Here is a 23,976-nt window from a genome sequence, read left to right on the forward strand (position 1 = left end):
CTCCAGCTCTGCATTGTTGCATTTAGAGCCTCTTCACTGTCAGATGCATAATGATGACTGCAACGTGTAATAGCCAATCAGTGGCAATAAATGAGCGTGATGTGTAGCAAGCGCGCGTGATTATGTACATAAGTGCATAGGCATGCATTTTGCTTCTTTAGAGCTGTGATTACGCGATTGCCTGTGTGTTTATGCGCGTCGCTCCTCCTACAGCGTTTACAGCGCCCGTTAAGTTGCATCTCCCATGAGTGCTATTACATAGAAAGCCCTCATGTACATTTGCCATCCCTGCTGAAGATTCAGCGAGGACAGCTTCTCATAACTATCACTGTCAAAGCAAACAAACATGGTTTGCCAAACAAACACATTTGTGCTTTGTCCCTACAGAGCTCATTCCTGTTTTCCCTGTCTGCCTGTCGGGCGTTTCATTTCATTTGTCCTCCTGGGCCCGGGCCTCGTGACTGAAGTTAGACTGAGGAAGAGCTTCATTTACTGCCAGTGACGAACAGGAGAGGCTCCTTCATGCCTCATTGGATCTGTTTTCACTCGCTAATTTCCCGCCTCTGCTGGCTGCTCCCATTACGCGTCTGGGCGTTCCCGTGTCCCCTAGCGCCTGTCACTCTTTCGCTCTGCATTCTTAAGTAATGCCATCCTCTTGCATAGGTGCACACGGGTACGCCTTCAGAGCACACACGTTCCCATTACAAACAATCACAGCTCGTCCACATCCCATATTGCAATTTGGTTTGCCTAGTAAGAGATAAAATTTGTATTTGATAATGATAGTACTCAAGAACTATTTGCATTTATGATGTATTTGTAGTGCTGTTTTAATAATTAGTATTTGTACACTATCATAGTATTTATTAAAGGGTAGTTAGCCCAAAAATGATCCAAATATTCCAAGATATCGCCTTCATAGATGTATATGTCATCATTCATCCATCATTAAAGTAATCCAAACAACTCCAGTGGGTTTCCCTTTGAAAGTAAAGTGATGGGAGAGTCGGGTTTTAATGTATGATGTAAGACATATCTGTTTTGGAGCATATTTTAAACAGAAATTAGTTGCTTCGGTTATAACGTAGATTTGTCTTAGTTTACTTATTAGTACAGTATTTTCTTATGCCATAATGGACTTTTTGTAGCAATTTTACTACTTTTCTTACTACTAATCTTTAATAATTGATCTTTTACTGTTAATGTAAGTTAAACCTTTTTATCTGTGTTGCCATGTGTGCACACAGATGAAAGCATTACAGAAGGACTTGGGTTATCTGATATCTATATTATCATCTGTATTGTAAGCGGATATCGTTTTCACCCCATAAACACCCCAGTAATCTCAGTAAAGACTAGAAGTGAAATCTAAAGTTCAGTCATTTGACAAAGAGTTTACTGAAGATAGTTCTTCCCTCTTCCTTAGGCTGTAAAAATGAGTAAGAGAGCCAGCCTTAACTTACAGAAACACTAGTACTAATACTTCTAGGAACATCTGTACATGGTGTTCTTTTACGTAAATGTGGTTATTTAAAGACAGGATCTCAGAGACACAAAGTTCTATTCATAAGCAACTGTTGTGCAGAGTTGTAGGTGAGTCATAAATCTTGCAATGGCACTTTCAATGTCAAATTTTAACATATAGTAACTACTAGTGCTGTAAACCAAGTATGCATTTCAAAGGCTAATATGAATATGTGGACATTTCTCATATAACCATCAGCAGAAAACTAAAATAAAATAGGAACAAAACATCAACTCTAGAACTCTTGCGGGGCTAAATATATATATTTTTTATGGTATGTTTGGTATGTGTTGTATTCAATTGTATTCTTAAGTGTAAATGTTATACAATTAAGATTATTTTCATTTTGAGCAAGTCAGCAAGTGTGCATTAAATAAAGAAAAGCAGCTTAAAAGTGTTTGCTTAAATATATTTATTTTTATAATATTTGTTGTAGGATTTTAGTGACACAGTAGCAAATCCTACATGTAGCATAAATAATATTTTTATGAGATCAGTAACTATAAAGGGATTATAATGTAATAAGATTTACAAGACATCTCTTACATTTATAGGAAACAATAAATGACAGTATAATGTTGCAAGCTGTAGAGTTCGGCCTATGTTAATATACTATATATAACATATATAAGATTAGTATAAATACTTTTTAAAAATAAATTAATACTTATTTTTAACAAGGATGCATTTAATTAGTTAATATTCTAAAAATCTACAAATAAATGCTGTTCTTTTTAAACACTAAATCAGCATATTAGAATGAATTCAGGTTTGCAATCACTGGAGTAAATTACATTTTAAAGTACATGAAAACAACATATTTTACAATATTTGTGTCACAGAATTTGCTATATATTTTCTATTGGCTTACTGATAGTTGTCTCTATATAATAAACTAGTGTATCTGAGTATAAATATCCACAAATTACCACTTGACCTTTAACTTCCATAAACAGGTAAATTCAGGTCTGTAGTTAAAGATAAAGTGTTTCACCAGTTGTAATTGACCAATTTTTATCTTATTTCTCACAATTTATCGATCTGATACAGAAGGAATAGAAAAGGAACACCAAAGATGGTGTCCAGACTTTCAAAGAAGATAAAGTGTGACCAATACTAATAGATTATTGGATTATTGACTAAAGATTAATTGCCACATATGTCTGCAGAGCGAAGCGAGAGACCAGGTCAGGGATGGTCTGCGAAATTAAAGTGTCCTTCTTTGGTTGAATGAAGATGTGAGAATGTTTGGGTTCAATATAAGATTGGACAGCTGAAGTGTAACCCAGGTTGATCCTGCTGACAGGTTAATTATATGAACTGGCTGCGGTGGAGTGTAGCCTATCAGATACAGGCAGAAATGGCCGGCTCATGGCGGCTACTGCAGTGAGTTCAGCTGTGAACTGATGGCTGCAGTAAAGGCTGCTGGCACCAGGCTTCACCTGATTTTCTGCTAGAAACAGATAGAAATGGTGAGAGTGAAGAGAGCCGCAGGGAGTGTGCATGTGTGTTTCCAAGAGAAAATGAGACTGCGCCGGTCTCATTTGGTGATTATCACCTCTCGTCCCCACTCAGATGAAGGAGGAACACAAAATTGCACAATGCAGGAAAAACATGCCCCCCTTCATTTACTAATGCTAGAACAAATCAAGCCCAATGTTTCAAGGGCGACTCTTGAAATACACAAAATGAAGACACCAGTAAAGTTAATAGCAGATGTTTACACACAGTTCACTATGATATCACTGTCCCAACGTGTGAGCAAACAGAAATAACAAAAAGACATTGCATCAGAGAATTTAGTGTAATAGTGAAGAAAAGAAGATTGAACAGAACCGTCAGATCATGTGACTAATAGGCTTCAAAACCTTTAAGCTGCTCTCCTAGCGTGAATATGAAAAATATGAAAAGGAAAGCAATTACGAAGGCAGCAGATTGAAGGAGGACGGATATGTAATTGAGAACAGATCTCATTTTTCCCCAAATAATTTGTTTGCTGCGCAAACATCGTTTGATGCAGCTATTTCATCTCAGCTGTGAGCGAACATACAGACCTCTGAGCTCAGGTGGAATGGGAGCGCTCCACGCAGAACAAGATTAAAGGGAACAGAAAGGGCTGTTTGTGTTGCACCCCATGCAAACTCATAGCTGGCATTATGCTGAACGAAAGCAAACACATACTTCAGGTGCAAGGTTTTGAAAAAGTGGAAGCTAGTGCTTTCGATTTGTCTCCTCAGGACTGGCGGGTGATGCAGACACAATGTCCCAGCGTATGTGCCTGTGTCACTCACGTTCCACCCCTGAGCGGCTGTTTTTGTTGAGTGTGGAGTTAGCTTTGCGAAAATCACAACATGCCTCAGAGCAGAACATTTTTGATAAATATGTCTAGTAGGAGTGCTGCGCTCTGGTGGAAACCATTTTGAGAAACAGGTCCATCAGTCGGGAGCTACATTTTGTGTGTCAGGGCCACGCTTTCAGATGTCCTTCCAGGATGTGGCCTGTCTTTTTCTTGCGCTCTATCACTACATTGCGTCTGTTTCTCTGCTCTTTCTGTATATCAGTTTCCATCCCATCTTTTTTCTAGTGGCAAACTGACTTTTTGGAAAATAGATGTTGTCTATATTTTACATTGGTTTAATACTGCTCATATGGATTGTGAAGCATGTACATATAAAATGTGTTAAGTGTATATGATAATTTATAACTGTTTTATTCAAACTTCATTTAAAGGGTCCTATACTCACAATTACAAACCATTAGCTAAACTCCTAATTTGCTGCTCATTAATAGTTAGGTATTGGGTAGAATTGCGGATGTAAAATACGGTCATGTTGAATATGTGCTTTATAAGTACTAATAAAAACCCAGTATTAATAGGCATGCTAATAAGCAACTACTCGACATTGATATTGAGAATCGGTCCTTATACTAAGCAGTGTTAGCAGTGTTTTTAAGTAGTGATTTTAATCATTCTGAAAATTACTGCATAAAATAATCTTCATAATAAAATGAACAGCCTTTTATTCGACAGATAGCACTGACAAACACTTACAACAATTATCACATAAGCCAAGTATAATTGTTTAAATTAAAGGCTGTTAGATTGATCATGCTCTATAATTATTACTAATAAATCATAAACAACAACAACAGTTTTAAAATGTACATTGTAAGCCTATTAAATCTTTAAAAATTATGGCTTTTGAATAGGATGTTGAGGATATGCTGTAGTTGTTTATTTTATCCTCAGAAATAATATTAATAGTGGTATTGGTATCAATATTGGCATCTGCCTATGTAGTATGTGAAAAAAAAGCAAATTAAACATAGTTTTGCAATGACATACATCTCATATAATATGAATGAGCAAAATAAATATCCTACAAGTTGATAAATGATTAAAAATGAATTCATGAATTAACATTTAAATATTTCAAAACAGGAAATGTGGACTCCTAAATCTTCTTAGACTATGGATATTCATGTGACTGCAGTCAATGCTGGTAATCTCTGAAATATCAAATGTCGGCCAACTAATCAGCCAGCCTGCTCTGCTGTGTCAGTCAGTACATTCTGCCAGGTTTATATTTTGTTAAAGCAATTCTGTGTTTTGTATAAGTACAGTTCAAATGTGAATAAACAGATAGGGTTGATGTTGGCTGAAAACATGTAAGATGGGCTTCGCAGTTCTGAGTACATAATTTGCTCTCTCACTGAAATGATTGCAGCATAAAGGTGAAGTGTGTAATTTATTGCAGCACTAGTGGCACCAAAACAAATTGCAATTGAACAACATTGGCTCAACCGGTTGTGTGATTTTAGGCTGGGGCTTTTCAGCTGAAAAAACAGAAGATTTTAGAAATCTTTTTCATTTTTTTGTTGCTTAAGCGGTCCTTATGTCTTCATTTCTGATTGTCGCTGCGGGAAAAGCAGGAATGAAAGACTTCACCTTTAAATTTGTATGAAGACAGATTGTTTCATCAAATCTGTACCTTCTCTCGATTAAATCTTATCTTTGGTTCTTCATCAAAAACGAAGAGAAGATAATTGCAGCTACCCACTGTGAAAAGAGGCATTTTACAAACACGACTGATGCATATCTGATGAAGTATATTATTAATGTGTGTTTGTGTTTCAGAGAATGTTTGTAGCAGCACATCTGTGTGCGTTTGAGCAGAGGAATCGTGCGTGTATGTGTGTGTGTGTGTGTGTGTGTTTGCAGAAGTGCATATGCACACAGGCTGTACTCCCCCACCTTCAGCTGGGCTCCTGCTCGTAAATCACAGGGCTGTTGGTTAATGAAAATCTCAGGCAGGAGGAAGAGGAGTGATACTAAGAGAGAAAGTGAGCACAGCAACAAGGGCCTTTCCTTTTTTCTTTTCTCATAGGCTGTGCTGCTCTCCTCCTATATTTCTCTTCTCCCCTCTCATCTGTTTTAATCTTGCCTCCTCTCGCATCACCTAATTTCCTCCACTCGCACCTCCTCTCTTCTTAACCCACCCCACTGTCTAATCATATCCTCTCCCAAATTTTTGTCTCCTCCTTTTCTTTCTTATTCCTAACCTTTTCACTTGTTCCTCTCTCTAAATCTCTTCCCTTCTTCTCCCCTCATTTTGTATAAGTCTCACATCCCATCTCTTTTCATGTAGTCCTCTCCTCTGCTTTTCTCCTATTTTCTCATCTCTTCTCTCAAAAGTGTGTCTTTTGTTCTGACGTTTTGTCTCTTTCCTTCCCTATTCTCTTGACTCATATTATCCTCTCTCCTTCTGTCTCCTTTTCTCCTTCTCCTTCCTTCTTCTTGTCTTTTTCTCTTTCTTGTCTTGTCTTATCTATCTTGTCTTTTTCTTCCCTCATTGCCTCTCTTTTTGTCTTGTTTCTTCCCTCCTCTCACCCCCAGCTCTCTATTTCTCTTCATACCTCTTCTGAATCCATCTCCTCTTGGCTCATAGCATTCACTCTCTTTCATCTTTATTCCTCTTTTTCTCCTCTCATCTGATTGTTCCTTCCTGTCTCTTCTCTCCTGCCTTATTTTGTCTTGTCTCTCATCTCCTTTAATCTCATTTCCCATCCTTAGTTCTCCACTCTAGCGTACTCCTCGCCCGTCCTCTTGAATTGCCTCTTACCTCCTTCCCATCACCTTTATTCCCTTTCACCTCCTAGTCTACTCTTTTAATCTCCTCTTGTCCACTTTTCTTTCTTCTCCTCATGTCTTATTTGTTCACGTCTGTCTCATCCCTCCATCCTTTGTTCTCTTCTAATCTCAGATTTTTCCTCTCTCTTCTTTTCTTGTCTCATCCCCATTAACCCTCCTCGTTGACCTTTTCACTTCTAGTTTCTTCTCTTCACCTCCTGCTATTCCCTCCTCTCATCCACCTCATTCTCGGTTCTCCTCATGGCTTCTCTCCTTTCCTCTCTTATTGACTTTTGTCTCTCCTCCTCTCCCATTGTCTCCTCCCTTCTCGTTTTCTCTCCCTCTTGTTTCCTCTCTTTATTCAGTCTCCTCTCATCTCTTCCATTTCCCTCTCTCCTCTGCGTTGGCTGGCAGTAGTCCATCTTTTGCTCTCTGTGGTTGGATGGATGTCACAGGTCTGCATACTAAACAGGCAGGGAGCCTGGGCATGGCAGGGCACAGAGGTTAAACAGGATCACACACATTCAGAGTCTGTGTCACTCAAATGCACCAGCACCCAGGGTCCCATCATAGACACTCCAAGGAGGCAAAGGCATGACCCTCACTTGTTTAGAGTGTGTCAGGATGATTGGATCAGCCCAGCTCGTGAAGGAAGCAGGTGGGAGGGTGTGCTGAGCTTCAGCCTTGTAATCCTCTTTTCTGGAATCCAGAGAGCTGGCACCTCTTATGTTTGTTTGGGACGAATTCAAGCAAACCACAGTTCGGATAAAGTACTAACATGGAGATTAGATTGCAGACAGATCTTAATACAATCCTTCATCTAGACATCAGCGGCCTACTGCAAAAATACCCAGCAGATGGCATGGTATGTAATGTTATGACTTAAATTATCCTCCTTTCCAAGCTTCTGAAAATACTGATGCATATGCAGTTAATTGTGATTCATTTGATTAGTTAACATTAATATTATCACCTCACCCACATCAATGGCCTGTGCAGTGGTGCTAATTTTATAAACAAACAAATAGCAAGCACTGGCCACAGTGCAGAAAAGGTCAGTGTGGTCAGTCTTGCATCAGGCCTGTTGGTTTATGTGTCAGTGGGTCCTAATGCGTGCCCCGTGGATGCCCATCTTTTAGCCATATGCTGGGAGCAGAGCCAAGGAAAGGGAGAAAGAGACAGGAAGAGAGAGACTTTGAGACTGGCATGCACACGCTCTGCTCTCCATCCTGCTTTCGTGCATACTAAAACCAGGCCACCTGCTAGCAGTACATCACACCCTGCTTTGCTTCATCTCACACACACACACACACTGCTGAGACTATACACTACCTCACAACCTCACTGCCACTGCTGAATCACATTTCACTCCGGGAGGGTAGTGGAGGAATCGCTTCGTCTGATTTGTCTGGCGCTCTGAGAGAGAAAATGGAAGCGACAGATACAGGTTGAAAGAATAAATAACCATAGCGCACCTATACTTGTAACTCGCTGCTATCTTTCCACTCCAGTATCTCTCATTCATAGTTTTTTTTTTTTCCAATAGACCGGTAGAGTGCAGCCTTTGTGCTAGCTTACCGCCGAAGACAACAGTGACAGCAAGCGGGAAAGTGTTTGAGGTTTCCTAATTCAGACAGACCTTTCAGTTTCATTTTCCTGATTTTTAGACGTACTGCTTTACTGAAGCTTGAGATCTAGGTCATGCTGTTTGCTGAATGTTACTCATCTTAAACCTGATTTTTAAATTCAAAGGGATATGTGTTTCATCTAGCTTAATGTGATTTAGCCAAGTAGGACATGCTCCTGAATCACTCTTGTTGGTAGTCGAATCAACCAATCAAATTTACGGAGGGTGATATTTAGGGGTAGGTTTAAGGTTAGGATTAAGGATATGATTGTTTCAAAGTACTTTTCCAGGACCAACAGAGGATTTTGATTCGCTAAATCATGTTGAGGATTTAATCAAGATGCTCGGTTGGGAAAAAAGTAAGATAAAATAAAAACCACTTGTTTCTGTCAAAGGATGTATTTGAATCCATAATTGGGTGTTTCTTCAACTACAGGCACTTTTATGTCCAAGGGATAGATTTCTTTTTTTCATTTAAAATTCTTATAAAATCATAAGAATAGCCTTTAGCTGTAGTAAAATTATTGTACCACACATTCTCCAGTGGCTTATTGCTTTAATTATGATATTTTAAATGATTACATTAGTATGAAATAATCATAAACCATTTTGAATGGAACTGTGTTAAAATTGTTTTGAAATGAATTTCAACGCATAAATTATGACTAGTCCTTAACTGTGGTGTCATTTTAGCCAAATAAATAAATAAATAAAATGAGTGTCCTTGGTTACCAAGGAGACAGCATCAATGAAGAGCTTAAGATAAAATATAAGATACATGAGAATGTAGGAAAATCTTGATAACTCTTTTTTTACAATGGGAACACTTATTCACTATTAACAATGGCGTCTCCTATTAATAAATTCCAATTAATAGTTATGAAGATAGTTTTTAGGTATTACAGATAATAGAGTAATTGGGTAATAAGGTCTTGTAAAAGGCATTAATATGTGCATAATTACTACTAATAAATAGCTAATATACTAGTGACATGCATGCTAATAAGCACCTAATTAATAGACACCTAATTAAAATAAAGCGTTGCCAAAATTATTAATACTTAATTCAAGTTTTGGGAAGCTGAAATTATTAGAACTGTTCTAACCTATTTTTACTTATGAACAATGCTTTATTATATTATATTTTTATGCTCAAAATATGTTCCCATGACAAAACAAATGAATCTGTGTTTTGGATGACCTGAGAGTAAGTAAATTTACGCACTTCAAGTTACTAAACTATTCCTTTAATATTGGGTATTTAGGATGTTTTAGCAAAACAAACGAGTTGGCCATTCAGTTTAAATTATATTTCCATCACAGGATTCTATTAAACACAGTATATGAACTGTGCTGGAAAAATAATCAGAATACTGACTGACTAATTTTGATCTACAGGCAAAATAAGTGAATAAAGTTTTGGATGAATGTGAGGTTTTCACAAAAAAAAACAAAAACATTAAGTTTATTATGCCCTCTTCGAGCTAGATTTTGAAATCAAAACAATCTCGCTGACTGAAATTTACCAAGCGAATACATAAGACGCACATTTCTGCAAGCGTACAATCTCTCTTATAAAATACATTATTGCTAAATATGCCTTGCCAAGATTCACATAGTCATATTCTGTTATATTAGTTAGCGGATAGGGGAAAATCTGTGTAACGTTATATTCGATCCATGCATTACAGTAGATCTGTTAATGTTAAACACATTCAAAGAAAAGACCCCGCTGCTCTTGATAAAATTACTGTTTATTTGCACCTTTTTCTTGTTTTAATAACAAATAAAAAAGCTATATTGTGATTAATAATATATTAATTATTATTAAGAAAATATGCAACTTTGCTTTGTGGTTTTACTTTGAAATATTTGACTTGATTTTTCTCTAAATCAGATCTGCTGCCTCTATTGCCTTCAAGCGGCTGTAGCTCAGTTATTTATGTCATATATCATTTTGAAGGTATTTTAATGGAGAATGTGAAAATAAAAAAACTCATTTTTGAGCGTTTGTGCATTCGAATAATATTGCCAGCATGGGTCGCATTTATAATGTTAAATGTTGGATATGGTCATGAAATTATCAGGTTAGTTTGTGCATAGTTGAAGAAACACCTCATTAGTTTACATATATCTTATAAATTAACAGTAGAATATTTACAATTTAACTAGAACGTGTGCAGCAAATCAAACAGCTGCATACACAGTTATCAGTTTTGCTTTTTTTCATTGACATTTATTTGTGCAGGTGATCCAGACCACTCGTTCCTTGCACTTCCTCACACCCGTCTCTCTTTCACTCTCTTGTATCTCAGTCCCTCCCATTTATGCTGGCTCTGCATCCTCCTGTGTCTCAACTTGAGGATAAATATTTCATCGGGCGTTAAATATAGCTGTGCTCACAGCAGAAGCTGACAGAGCTACACTTCCTCCCCAGGACAGGAGTTAAGGGGAAAGAGGAGGGCGTATAAGACAGGAGAGGCGAGAGGACACCCAACTCAAAGGAGACTCCCTCCATCCTGGATCAACCCTGCAGCTGTTCTCTTATCGCCAAGGTTACTCTGGTCAAACACCCGGTGAAGTCTGTGAAACATGTGCTGCAGCATGTTAGGAGCTCTACCCAAGATGCATGTGAAAAGCAGCAGATTGCCTTTGATAAGGCATCACTGCTCTAGCTAGTTAAGCTTATCTGTTACATTCGCAGGAGAAGTCTGTTATCTACCGTGCCTTTAGAGACATGGCTCATTATAACTCCTCCTCTTATGGAGAAACATGAGACCAAGCAGAAACATAAAGTAGCCGTGTGAGAACAAGAGACAGAGAGAGAGATAAGGAGGAGGAGGAGGAAGAAGACGAATAAGAATAGCGAGATATAGGGACTGGGAGAGAAAGAGAGTGAGCAAGCTTAGGCATGCATCCTCGGCACTGGATAATGAATACATGAATCAGTTTGACGTTTTGAGAGTGTGGGAGGCAGAGCGATTTGAGCAGATCAAATGATGAATAACTGGCCAAATCTGCAGTACATCAGGAGACTTTGGAAGGCTAAAGGGTCCTGGGTTTGTTGCCTTGTGCAGAAAGACCTCATAAAAAGACAATAGTGTGTAATCTGGATCTCCAGTGTCGAGGATTTTTAAAGCTTGTGTTTCTGCCGCAGGATATCAGCACACTGGGAGAATAATGTGCTATAAAATATCAATTAATGGCCTTTGTTTGACAAGTACAGAGAATTTGTACAACTTAGTTTTGAGCTGCCCTGTTCCTCTATCTAGCTATCTATTTGTCTGACTTCCGTTTGTCTGACTGTAGGAATAAATCAGTAAACTTCAAGTCTTTTTAAAGATTTTTTAAATTAAATTTGTCTTAGCAAATTTGATTTTGACATGAGATACAGGACAAATATGCGCTTTACAAGTACTAATAAATGGCCAATATCTTGATAACAGGCATGTTAATATAGTGAGAATTTATGCCCATACTAGTGTTACCTATTACTTTCAATTGATTTATATTATAATTCTGGTTGCAATTTTGCAACTTGTTCACTACATAAATGCGAATTCAGAAACTGAATTAGCATTTGAAATCCATTATCAAGTCAATTCTGAATGTTTCGTTTCTGCTATATACATGGCTGCTTTCTTATGAGGAGTTTGATGTTAGCTCGTTGCAAAGCTAATAGTGCAATAAGCAAACAAATATAATAACAAATATTAATGAAGTGATCCATTTTAATTACGCTGAAGTATTTTTAGTTTCAGTGCTTCTCAGAGTATTGAATGAAATATATGTTTATAATCACCATATTTCCCATCTTTATTTTTTTACACCGAGCTTGTCGCTATGAATTCTGGCATTGCCTTCACCATGAAGAACATGTACTTCATGACATTAACATGCCTTAGTACTTGACTAAGAGAGATTACACTATGCTAGAAGGCAGCATAATTAAATTGCCAGCTTTTTTAACAGCCTTCGCATCAAGGAGCATCTGATACCTTAAAATGCTGTCATGTTCTCTAGATTTATGATGACTTTTATGTATAATAAAAAAGGAAGGTAGCAGCTCTTACATTTATTGCTGCTTTCTGTTTATACATTTATCATATTACGAGACAATTATTGTTTTTGTCACATGATTAACAGGTAAAAAAGTTAAAAGCTTTTTAGAGACTAGATGGAAATCCACCCCCTTGTTCGTTAAAAGCATACAATCGGCACTAATATGCCTCCACATCATCTATTTTTATATCATTTATTTCTTTAATTTAGGGAACATAAGAACCCTTTTTAGCGGCATTGGGAGATGTTTGTGAGATGTTTCCTGCATATAAATGGAAGCGTAATAATTCATACCATTTCAAGTTGTGCAGTTCATAGTCATTTATCGACTATCATAGCGGAGGTTGTGAAAGCACATAATTTGCCTTTTATATTTTACTAATGCATGTGAGACATTTAGTTTAATTAAGGATGTTTGCTTTTAGCGTGCTAAAACTAATTTAGATTAGTTTCCTGTCCAGTACATCATGATTGTGTATTTTGAATATGTTTTTGTCATGGCAGACTCTGGTTTAAGTCCTCCAGGCCGCTAGTTTTGTCTTAATTGTCACTTGCATTTTGTCAGGAACACTTTGTTCAGCCATGGCTGTCATTATTTCTAGGGAAGTGCTAAGACAAGTCCATTCACCTTTCTAGATCGCACCCTTATTCTGTCTGAATTTTTTTTCCTGTTCAGAGCTGTAATGGGTCTCGTTTCTGGCATTAATCTGTCTTAAGTTTTCCCTGTCTTCGCCTCATGCAGGGGATTTAATGAGTCAGTCTCCCTTTCCTCTCAGGGGAAGTCATCTGTCTAGACACTTTCAACTCTTCTTAACAGAGCAACAAATTGTCTTCCCTCGGTTTTCTCCTGTTCAATTATGGTTATTTTAGACAGCTGTAATGAACTTTGCAGAATCTTTATATATTTACCCAGTGTGAAAGGCATGCTGCGATATATTCTCTATGGTATCTATCAAAGGGTTTTCACTGAAGGCAAAAAAAATTATTTATTAGAATTAGAATAAGTGGGTTCTATACCATTCAATCCTTTCTTGCTTCCTTAATGTTAAACATCAATCGTCCCTGCTTTAGGAAATATGCTACTTCAGACCTCTTACATTGAGACTGACCAGGAGATCCATTGTGATGATGTTAATGCAAGTGCAGCTGCGAAAAATCACTGTTTACTCTGAAACTTCAACTGTCTGACATGTAAAGGTGCTGTGCTGGCGCAGCCATCCATTATCTGAGTTTGTTACAGTTTTGCTTGCCTCATACATGCTGTCATCTGAGCTTTCTGTACTGCAGGAATATCTAAATGAAAAATGGGCAGGGTACTTCCCTTTAAAAAAGAAAAGAAAAAAAATGTTCATTTCACGGTGGCTCTATGAACAGATTAAAATGTGCTATATTCATGACCAAAAAATGATTTTCGGTAGCATCATGTCTTACAAAAGTAAGCCCTGTAGCACTCTCTAGCCGTCCTTTTTGAAGTAAATCATCTTTTTCATCTTCACTGTAATCCAGAGGTGAAAGCTTTTAATTTGCTTAGCATAATGAAAATGCTCAAAGGACAGAGTAAAAATGCTCTTGCAACACTAAAGGCATTAGCAGATCTATATACTTAATCCATAACCTCAGTGTGTTTCAGGCGATCATTGGTATTCGTCATTTATCTCAATTTGTTAAAGTAGCCTAGTGTGAATTTAGCTTTTGTGGGTCTTCTCACATAAAGACCCTGTACGTTAAGCAGGGCTAGAAAGGAATTTAATGACTCCCTTTCCGTTTTTAATCTGCAGCGTAGAATTTGTGCATATGAAATTTTATACAAAAATTACTGGTTTCAACACACCCCCTGCCTCTTTCTATAAATCTCATGCCTCATGGTTGAGCCAAAGTTGACATGTTGGGCTGGTCAAAAGTTTTTATAGACTATAGTGAAAATGCAATAGTGCAAATATTTTAGCATACAGTATGAAAACCTGCACTCTTCGCAATTGCATTAACAATTCTTTTAGTACATGAAGTATTACTTTCATCACTTTCAGTTCAGACTGAAAGCCTCAACTCAGCTAAAACATGATTTCTTTTGCTGTAGATTTGGTATCAGCACAGTCCTGCTGTGCAGGAAACACTGCTTTTAGTGCACTGTTCCCTCTACATCCAAAAAAGAATGGAGACATTCAGCAGCCATTTACAAAACTGAATTTAATGAAGACCATTGGGTTTCGGTATCTTTTTTTTATGTAATCAGTTCTCACTCCCCAACTCTAGTTTTGAGTTCAGAAAACAGGCTTATTGCAGAAAGTTGCCCCAAGGGCCTGTCATCCTGACCGGTGAAGGACAGGGCACACTGTTACTGTGTGACAGATGTCTGTGTGTACAGCCATCATGAGCTGTCAGTATACAGAGAAGCGTTCATTGCTCGCCGTCCCTCTGACAGTAAAGGCTTATGCTTTTACGCACAAGTCCCCCACTAACCTCCATTTGTCCATGACAGGTGGCCCCACTGGGTAGGTGTGAGAGGAAAAGCAAGGTGGAGGCTGTCAAAGGTGACCATGTGAGTAGGTGACTTGTGTCATGGCCTATACACAGTGAAATGTGTACAAGAGATAAATCAACTCATTTAATTTATCACTAAGTGAGCACATGGCAGTAGTACTATAATTAACATTTAGTTCTGTTTCTCAGATTTGATTCATTGACAAATTTGGCGAACAGCATTCAAGAAAGATGATATGACAGGCCGTCAGTTTTTTTCTGCGATTCTTTCTGTAAGATACACTGTTACACCAGTAGATGGTGTGGTGTGAGTCGCTGAATCATCCAGTCTAAAATGATGTGTTTAAAAACACTGACTCATCCTGAAATTAACAGGTTACTGAGTGTATGGCAGAAACACAGAAATACAGAGCCAATTCATTTTATACACTGATTCATTTAGGAAGGAGTTAGTCACCGAGCCATTTACTCAACAAATTTGTTCAAAACACTGATTCATACAGGACTAAAACGAGTGTTTTTATTTATGAGACAATGACTCAACGGAACAAGCAAAACAAAAACAGTCAGTGTAACTGGGAATTTTATGCCTTTTAAAATTTGTTACTCAAATTTGACTTTTGAACCAATATACCAGATACTAGCAAAATTGCACTCACAGTCATGCATTTTAAATTTCAAACCAGAAGAAAAGTGCACTCTTTTTTTTACTCATTGCACATACTTGGGGCCCCATGATTTCTGTGATGCGAAAAAGCAGGCAGAATTGTGCAATCTGGTCAGAAAAATGGAATTTGCCAAATTCTAAAGGAATAAATCAAAAGTAGGTCAGTACACTTAAATTAGAATGTGATATAGACGAGTGTCTGTGAATATTAAGCTGCAAAAATACTATTTGAATGTGAATCCTGCATGCTCTGTGTGTTTCTGTGTGAATGGCGCAGATGTGCAGTTTCCTTTACTACACATACTAAATTGCACATGATGCTCGCAGTGATTTCAGCCTCTGTCAACTCAATATATGAGTAAATGAACACATAAGCATAATATCTGTTGGAAAGTCACGTCATAAGGATTTTACCATTTCTTTTAGGTAAAACTATTTTCATATTATATAGAACTAAAGGTCTTCGCAGCAACCCATCAAAATAAAAGTTCTCAACTTGAAACCGTAACAGAAATATTACTTAAAGTAATAATAAAACAATGTTTTTAAAGGAATATTTGCCAGAACATTTATTTAGCAGAAAAATGTAAATACACAACAAAATATTTCTGGGGAAAAATAATAATAATAATAATAATAATAAATCCGCAAATTAGAAAAGCTTTAGATTAATTATATGTAATGAAACCATTAAAATGAAATGCAGAAAATTAAGAATAAACTTTAATTTAGGAAGAAAAAAAGCATTTCATATGGCCTTACTTTTGATAAATTGCTGTTTAATAAGTTTTATGATTTTAATTAATTAGACATGCTTTTTGATGAATACAATTTAATTTAGTCTAGAAAAATCAAAGCACACACTAAAAAAATTTAAATAAAAACGGGAAAAAAATGGAATTTGGAAAAAATAAAACTGAATTTGTTAGGAGCCCTACATACTTTTCAAACACTATTTACCAGCAGATGAGCAAAAGTTATACAAGCGGTGAAGCATCCCAATGCTTTTGAACTGTATATGAGCCATCCTGGGACACCATTCGAAAATCAAATTAGAGGACCAGAACTAAATATTGTATAATCCTTGACCCACAAAAATATGCTCTTAATAACTATTTTTGTTAGTGAAGGCCAGATACAGTTTCCTACATAATTTATTCTAATATATCGGCATACATTATTCAAAATATGCAAACACCACAGAAATGCCGGGGCTTCTAAGTGTTGCTTGTGTCCCAGAAGCTCTGTACGCTCAGCGGTCAGACACAGACTCCCTGCCTCACTACACCACTCAGAGAGAGCAGCAGGGCAGTGGGCAGCGGTGCATGATGGAAAGCTAAGCCCAGGTTCCCAGAAGAGCTTCCAGCTCTGTGTGTGTGCAGTGTTTGATGTGCAGTGCAGTAAACAGCACAGAAGAACTCTGCTCATTCTGGTGTCTCCCCAGAGATATGCCAGCGCATAAGCACACTAATGAGCAGGGTGATTACGAGAAGGCTTTCAGGAAAACGTTACAAATGTAAATGTGCATGGCTGTCTCTGCTGTGACAGAAAGCATGTGTGTTTTTACACATGGATATGTATAGTTTGTCCGATACATGGAGGTGATTAATAGTGATGTGCTTTTAATATTTTAAATCCGTTTCCTTTCATCTCTTCAGCTTGGGTGTTTTGGGACTAGAAACCCGAAGAGAGCACCAGGAATTATAAATTAGAGTTAGAGATTGCTGCGATTTTTAAATTGGTTGATTATTTTCACAGCTGAGTTGTTGAACTGCTATATTACATACATTACATAATACAAGACATTGTGTGCAGAACTAGCTAGTGGAACAACAGCCTATGATTTGCTCTCGTATTCAAAGCGACTTGAACAATTTTAATCTGCTGTAAGTAGGAGACCAAGGCAACCGCACTTTAAAAACATCTTTCCATTTTCTTCAGAACTCCCAGGCTATTACAAATGCATCAGCTGTATTTTAGTGTGTGTGTTTAAGAGCACCAACTCTCCCTATCACAGTGATTGTCCACTTCACCTCACATGAGAGCTAATATCATAATGCTTTAATACTTATTAATAACACTGTACAGTTTTCTCCTGGCACTAATTCTTTTAGCTGTCAGAAATCATTTTAATGTACTGTTGTAGTTAGACCTAGGTAATTATTACTTGAAAAATCGTTTTTTTACAAAAAGTAATTGTTTAATTAAGTAGAACGGTACTCTTGATAGTTTTAATGAAATGATGTTAATCGTGCATTAAAAACAATTTTAGTTGAGTAATCTCATTTTTCTTTTAGAACTAGTGGTGTCGCATTTTCCACGACTCTTTTAACCAACAACATATTGTTAAAGACATAAGAAAAATATTGGGTGTCAGCTTTTTGTAAGTGACAAGATACTTTTTTTCAGGCTGATAGAGAGAACACTACCGAATACCACATATGATGCTGAAAAGTGTCATCACTGTTCCTGAAGAAATCTTGTGTGTTACAAATGCCCCTGCTCTCCCCCAACTACATTGATAAATATTTTTCTCTTCTGACTTGAGAACATGTACTTTTTCACACATTCGGTATTACTATACATTTTGTTTTAAGGTTGTGTTGTTAAGGTGTTAATCAAATGTGGTAACCTGCACACTCTTTCTCTATTTCACATAAAACATTCGAAAGTGTGATTCAGTGACATGGTTAGCTTGAAATGAACCAGTTCAGAAAATAATTGATTTTAAACCACCCTAGATGCCTGCACATTTTACTTTCTTTTTTGAAAAAAAGGTCACAAAATTAGTTTGCGTGTGTGCCGTTTTTTGTGACATATGAGGACACAAATTTTTATAATGACATGGGTATGACATAGGAATTACGAGGAGAAGATGACTTATGAGGAGAAGATGACTTATGTCCCTACTTTTCAAAATTCTTATAAATCATACAGAGTGCTTTTTATGTTATATATATATATATATATATATATAATCATTTTCCTAAATGTCATAACTAGATAGATAGATCTGATGGTTATTTAAACAGATAATTGTTGTTAGCTGACTGTGATTGAACTCAGTACTTTAAATTATAAGCTGCAGTTACAATTTAGCTTCCACTCTTGGGATTTATATATTTACTTTTTCAACATGCATAAAGGGTGGACATGTTATTTTTGTCCATTAGCTCATCACATATCATCTATTCAGACGAAAAACCCACAGGGATTTCTGATTCAGTTTTGAACTGCTGCAAGACTGTTTCGTGCACCTTATCAAGGGACTTACTTGTGTGGATTGCCTTCCAGAAAAAAAAAAATAGGCTAATTTTAAAGCAACCGGGATGAATCAAATGTTATGACAAACCATTTTGGGAATAATAACAAGAGGAGGATTTATCACTAAATAACCAGAAGCTGAGCAATTATCATGTCATGCATGAGCTGGCCGCCCATGAAACCACAGTGTCTGATGTGCAGAGAGCACTCTCGAGTCCCACAGCGCAGGTGCACAGTGTGAATGCGCTCGTTTTTCCTCTGATGGCCTCAACTGGTAATGGCAAACTCGGAGAATGGGATCTGGGTAGTCATCTTTATTCAGTTCTTTGCACGATATCTGCCTGCGTTAGATTTTGTCACAATTGTGAAACTTCGTCTTTACAGGAAACCTGGTTGTGGGCAGAGGAAATCATTACTTCCCTGCAGACTTAATTAGGCTGGTTGGTGGGGGTCGTCGCCCACATGCTCCGAGTTTCTGTTCTGTTTCAATAACCTGTCGATAGAAAGCAAAAGAATAAAGCACGCATAGTGGGTGCTATGCTTCAGTACTGCCTCTGCAGGCGTTCTGTACCTTTGATTTAATAAACTCATCAATGATCACTTTTAAAATGAAGCTGATTGCTAATAGCGCTTCTGAATCCCAGAGCATCGATTGCCATGTTTATTAATTCACCAAGCACTTCCGCCACCCTCTCTTGAGATCGTGTGTTTATTATACAGAGCCCCCTCCCCCCTCCTTTTAATATAGTCCTGTGCAATGATTATTGCATGTTCCACCAGTGATAGCCTGCGGATGGGCTCAATATGGCAGATTTTATGAGCACCTATATTAGAGCTGTAGTGGTGAGAGATCAGTCCATAAGTAGCCCTGGGTCACACAGTAAACACTGCTGATTGCTGATCGACTGGCCAGTCAGCAGCAGTATACCAGTCAGGTTTGAAACGCCACTCTGGAGAAAAATGAGACTAATAATCTACCCAACAGAATCCTCCGTTTTAACAACAAAATGTGCAGATCAATGGTCATTTGATCGATGCTTCTCAGATGATTTATACTGAGTCATAACCCCCCACACCCCCACCCCGTTTCTATGGACACTTGAACAAGAGGATATGAAAATCCAGTCAGTTGCAATCTGAGGGCGGGATAAGGCATTTGGTGCTGTTATTGTATTGTTTATGGTGCAAAGCAGTCGCTTTTGGCTACCGTGTGACTCAAAGTAATGAAGTCATCCATCGCAGCTTTCTCAAGCGAGCGAAGCATCTTTGTTCTCTTTTTCCCGTTTCAACAATTTTCAAATCCGTCATCGTCTTCTGCACCAGTGACCGGAGATTTATCCATCAATACGTGAGAACAACAGATTGATTTGACCTTTCCTGTGTTACTGCAGGTGTCTGGTGCTATTTGAATTGCCTTGTTTTGACCAGGGCGTATGCGTCACGATGCCTCCTCTGCTAGCAGTGGCATCTTTGAATGTCTCTGCTTTATTGCACCTCGTGGCAGATGTCTTGGAGATTATGTGCGTGCATGCTTTCAGTGCATTGTTTTCTTCTAATAGACATGGTTAGTGGTGGCATGACTGTGTAAACACGTACCAGGTGCTGCAGGCCTCGGTTTTGTGTTCAGAGTGCCTGCTAACAGCAGAGCAGATGTTGATGTCCATGTTGAAGTCAAGGAAGCGAAGAAGGGTCAGAGGAACCAGATTCCTCAGTCTAGCCCTATTCTGATTTAGATTAAAAGGTGCAGGCTGTTTTTATAAACAGCAGTCATGTTTCTGTGAATCATCACTGTAGTTTAAACAGAGAACAACATGAAGGTGCTAATGCAGGATGTTTAGCTTTGACCAGTGTTCTGATTCATTATCGTTCTGTCTTGATTAGGTTTATAAATAGCGCTAATTAAATATTTTAAATATGCAATTCATTATGGTCCCTTCTTGTTAAGCGCTAAATATATATAACGATGACCGGGCATACATATATGTATTATTTATCCTGGTTAGTTTAAAAGAGCAATCAGAACAAACTGATTCTCTACAATGAATCAGAATTCCCAAAGCTTCTTATAAGAGGGCGAGCGGGCATTGTTTCAGCTTGTTTGATTATTGCCTTTGTAGAAATGATGGTGCAATAGAATAAACAGATATGTAGCTCAGGATTTTTCAAACAGCGGGTCTCAGTCATAAGTAATTTTAGTTAGTAAATATTAGGCACATAACTATTTAATAAAAAAATAAAAAAAAAGATTTATCAAAATAACCAATATTTTATTTCACAATAAAATTATTTTATTAAACGTTATTATATTTTACATGTGTGTGTGTGTGTGTGTGTGTGTATATATATAATACATTTGATAATAATATGCTATGTAATTCTATAAATTTTTGCCGTAAAAACTGTCTTGTTTTTATAAACGGTCCCTTGCAGCTAGAGTGGCATAAAAAACGGCTGAAAAACCCACGTTGTAGCTTATTACATGAGGTTTATTATCTCTGATGGCCTGTGTCATTAAACCCTCATACCCTATATAAGCTCTATAATAGATTCTAGAATATTTTCTGGTCCTCACATGGGCTCATTTGAAATCAGTGGAGTGATTGTGAAACCATCGTACTTGAACATGTGATTCAATTAACACCATTCATGTCATAATATTGAGAAATCACTCAGACGTAATTTTATCACTGGAATGGACATTATGGAAATGGATGGATTATTAGTGTTTGATTCATTGAATTAAACATATTTAATCTTGATTAATCTCTTTCTGTCCCCCCTTATCTTTTTTGCCCTCCTGTGTCTCTTTCAAATGCAGTTGCCCCTACAACCTCCACCGTACGTTCAGAGTTCTTCAAGCCGTGCCAAGACAGTCAGGAGATGGCCTTCTGTTTGAATGAGGAGAATGCTTCATCATCGAAACAGTGGCAGGTGTACACAGACACTGCAGGTAAGCGTGTGTGTGTGAGTGTGTGAGTGTGTGTCACAGATTAAATTGGTTTTTCTATCTTTACCATTTTCCTCAATGAAAACAACGAACTCCAAGATCTGTTTTTACAGGGGTTTTTGAGTAGCTATAACCCTTTTTGTAACTAATCCATGTGCAAATGCACAGAAAACAAAGGCTGTGGTGACGTGCTGCAGTGGATAGGCTCAGCGTATGCTGAAAATATCTAAAATACAGATGCAAATTATTCCAATGATGTGAGATGAAAGGAGGAGTCATGCTGAACAAGTGGTCTATTTTAAAAATCTTGGCAAATGCGATAGTTGTCTTAAAAGCCAGGATTTCAAGGGTATAATTAGAACGCTGATCCACCATGATGGAATGGCTGAATGACTTAACCTGAAGAGTTTGATGAGTCCAGCTCATTCAAAGATGAGTGGCTTCGCTTGAAACAAATAATGGTGGTGGTGGTGTGGGTGGGCTGGGGGGCTGACTGTGAAAGATACTGCTGTTTTGCACAGAATGTTTCTGCAAATAAAATAATCTGTCATTAATGATTCAAATGAGTCAAAAACTACTGAATGGTTTAAAGTTCTTTAGAAGGAATCTCTAAAGGAAAGGGCTGTGAATAAGGTTGGGAACTGGTAGAGCTAAAAACCAATGTTCTATTAATGGTTCTTGCATGTGCATGTTCCCACTGGCGCCATAATAAATGCATGTTTGCATAGAAGAACAATGTAAAAGCAGTCATGAGTAGAATGCAAAAATGCAATCATTGCGAATGGCCTCTAGAAGTATTCCTGCAATACGTATGAAATGGTGCCACAGCACAGCTACTAAATCTCACGGAGCAATCAGTGCTATCATTTCAGAAAGAACATCTCTGTTATGAGCCATGCTCAGGCAGTGCTTTTTCTTTTTCTGAATGTAGTACTCTATTTAAACTTTTACTGAATCAAAGAGGTAGCGCAAAGCTATCGAGTGGTTTCTTTTCTGTGAATCAAAACATATAGCTAAACCAGTGTAGTCAATTTATGAACAAATTATTCTGATTTGGTTCTTTTTAGTGAATCAGAGACAGCCAGAATACTCCAATTCCTAAGTATTTGGTGCTATTGGGTCTGTTCTTTTCTGTGTTATCAAAAATATACAGTACAGCTCAGCGAGTACTGTATAGTTTAACTTCTGAAATGATTTTAATAAATAGATATTTATTAGCAGGTTAAACATGAGTTATTTTTCAGTATTATTTTATAAAAATAAAATCATTTAAACACACTGTTTTGTTTTTGATTAGTATTGTTGTATAGTATATTAATTAATGTATTACATTTATAATGCTTATAAAAGACAAGAAAAAATGATTGATAAGTCAGACGTATTTATTTATGTATCACTTTGTACAAAGCAGCTTCACATTAATATATCTGAACAAAAAGTGTTCATGTAAATTGCTCAATTATTAAAGAATAAATAAGCTGTAATGCAGCTGTACAGAAGATAAAAGTGCTATTGTTCAACTGAGAGTAGTTCACTTCTGCTTGAGTTTAGTTCAATGACCTGCCAATGTTGCAAAATTCATAAATTATGGCTTTGCAGTGTCAATGTTGCAAAATTAGCATAATAATCTGTCTTAATTCCGTTCATTACTGCATACTAATTGTCTTAAATTAGTCTTTTTAAACATTTAGCAAGAATTTATGTAAATATTTAAATATTAAAATCATTGTTTGAAATTGGAACTGTATTGTTTTATTTATTTATTTCAAGTTTTACTTTAGGAATAATTTGTAGAACCATTAAGTAACCAGAAATGTTAGAAGAAATCAGAAACAGAAGCATATGACTATGCTCATCTCTGGCTGTAAATCTAAAAATGTTTTTAAAAGGAGAACTTGCAGATGTTTAGAAATATCCTTTTAGTGTTATACCCTATCAGAGGTTCTCTTCACTACTCCCAAAGCCCCTTTTCATCCGACAAACCTGTCTGCCTCCTCTTTAACACTCAAATGTAATAAGTGTTTTTTTTTTTTTTTTTTTAAATAACCACCACTACCTCAGGCTAAAGGCTTAACGCAGGCTAATGTTCAGTAGAGCAACATCCGGTAAAGCGTAATCAGAGGTTTTACCCATATTATTGCAGTTATTTCTCTTCTTCATTTTCTCTTTTCATCCTTTTTTTCCATTTGGCCTTTTATCAATCCCACTAATGGGATTGTTGTTCCCAGTCATTGCCATGGTAACAGATCTTTGGTGTTCATTATATGCACAC

General features: G+C 37.1%; 1 pseudogene; it reads left to right on the forward strand.

Moving 5' to 3' along the window:
* LOC122355805 overlaps positions 1-23,976 on the forward strand; it is a 119,841-nt pseudogene that overhangs the window by 54,924 nt on the left and 40,941 nt on the right.

The sequence above is a fragment of the Puntigrus tetrazona genome, chromosome 12 (assembly GCF_018831695.1).
Source record: "Puntigrus tetrazona isolate hp1 chromosome 12, ASM1883169v1, whole genome shotgun sequence".
Taxonomy (NCBI): Eukaryota; Metazoa; Chordata; class Actinopteri; order Cypriniformes; family Cyprinidae; genus Puntigrus; species Puntigrus tetrazona.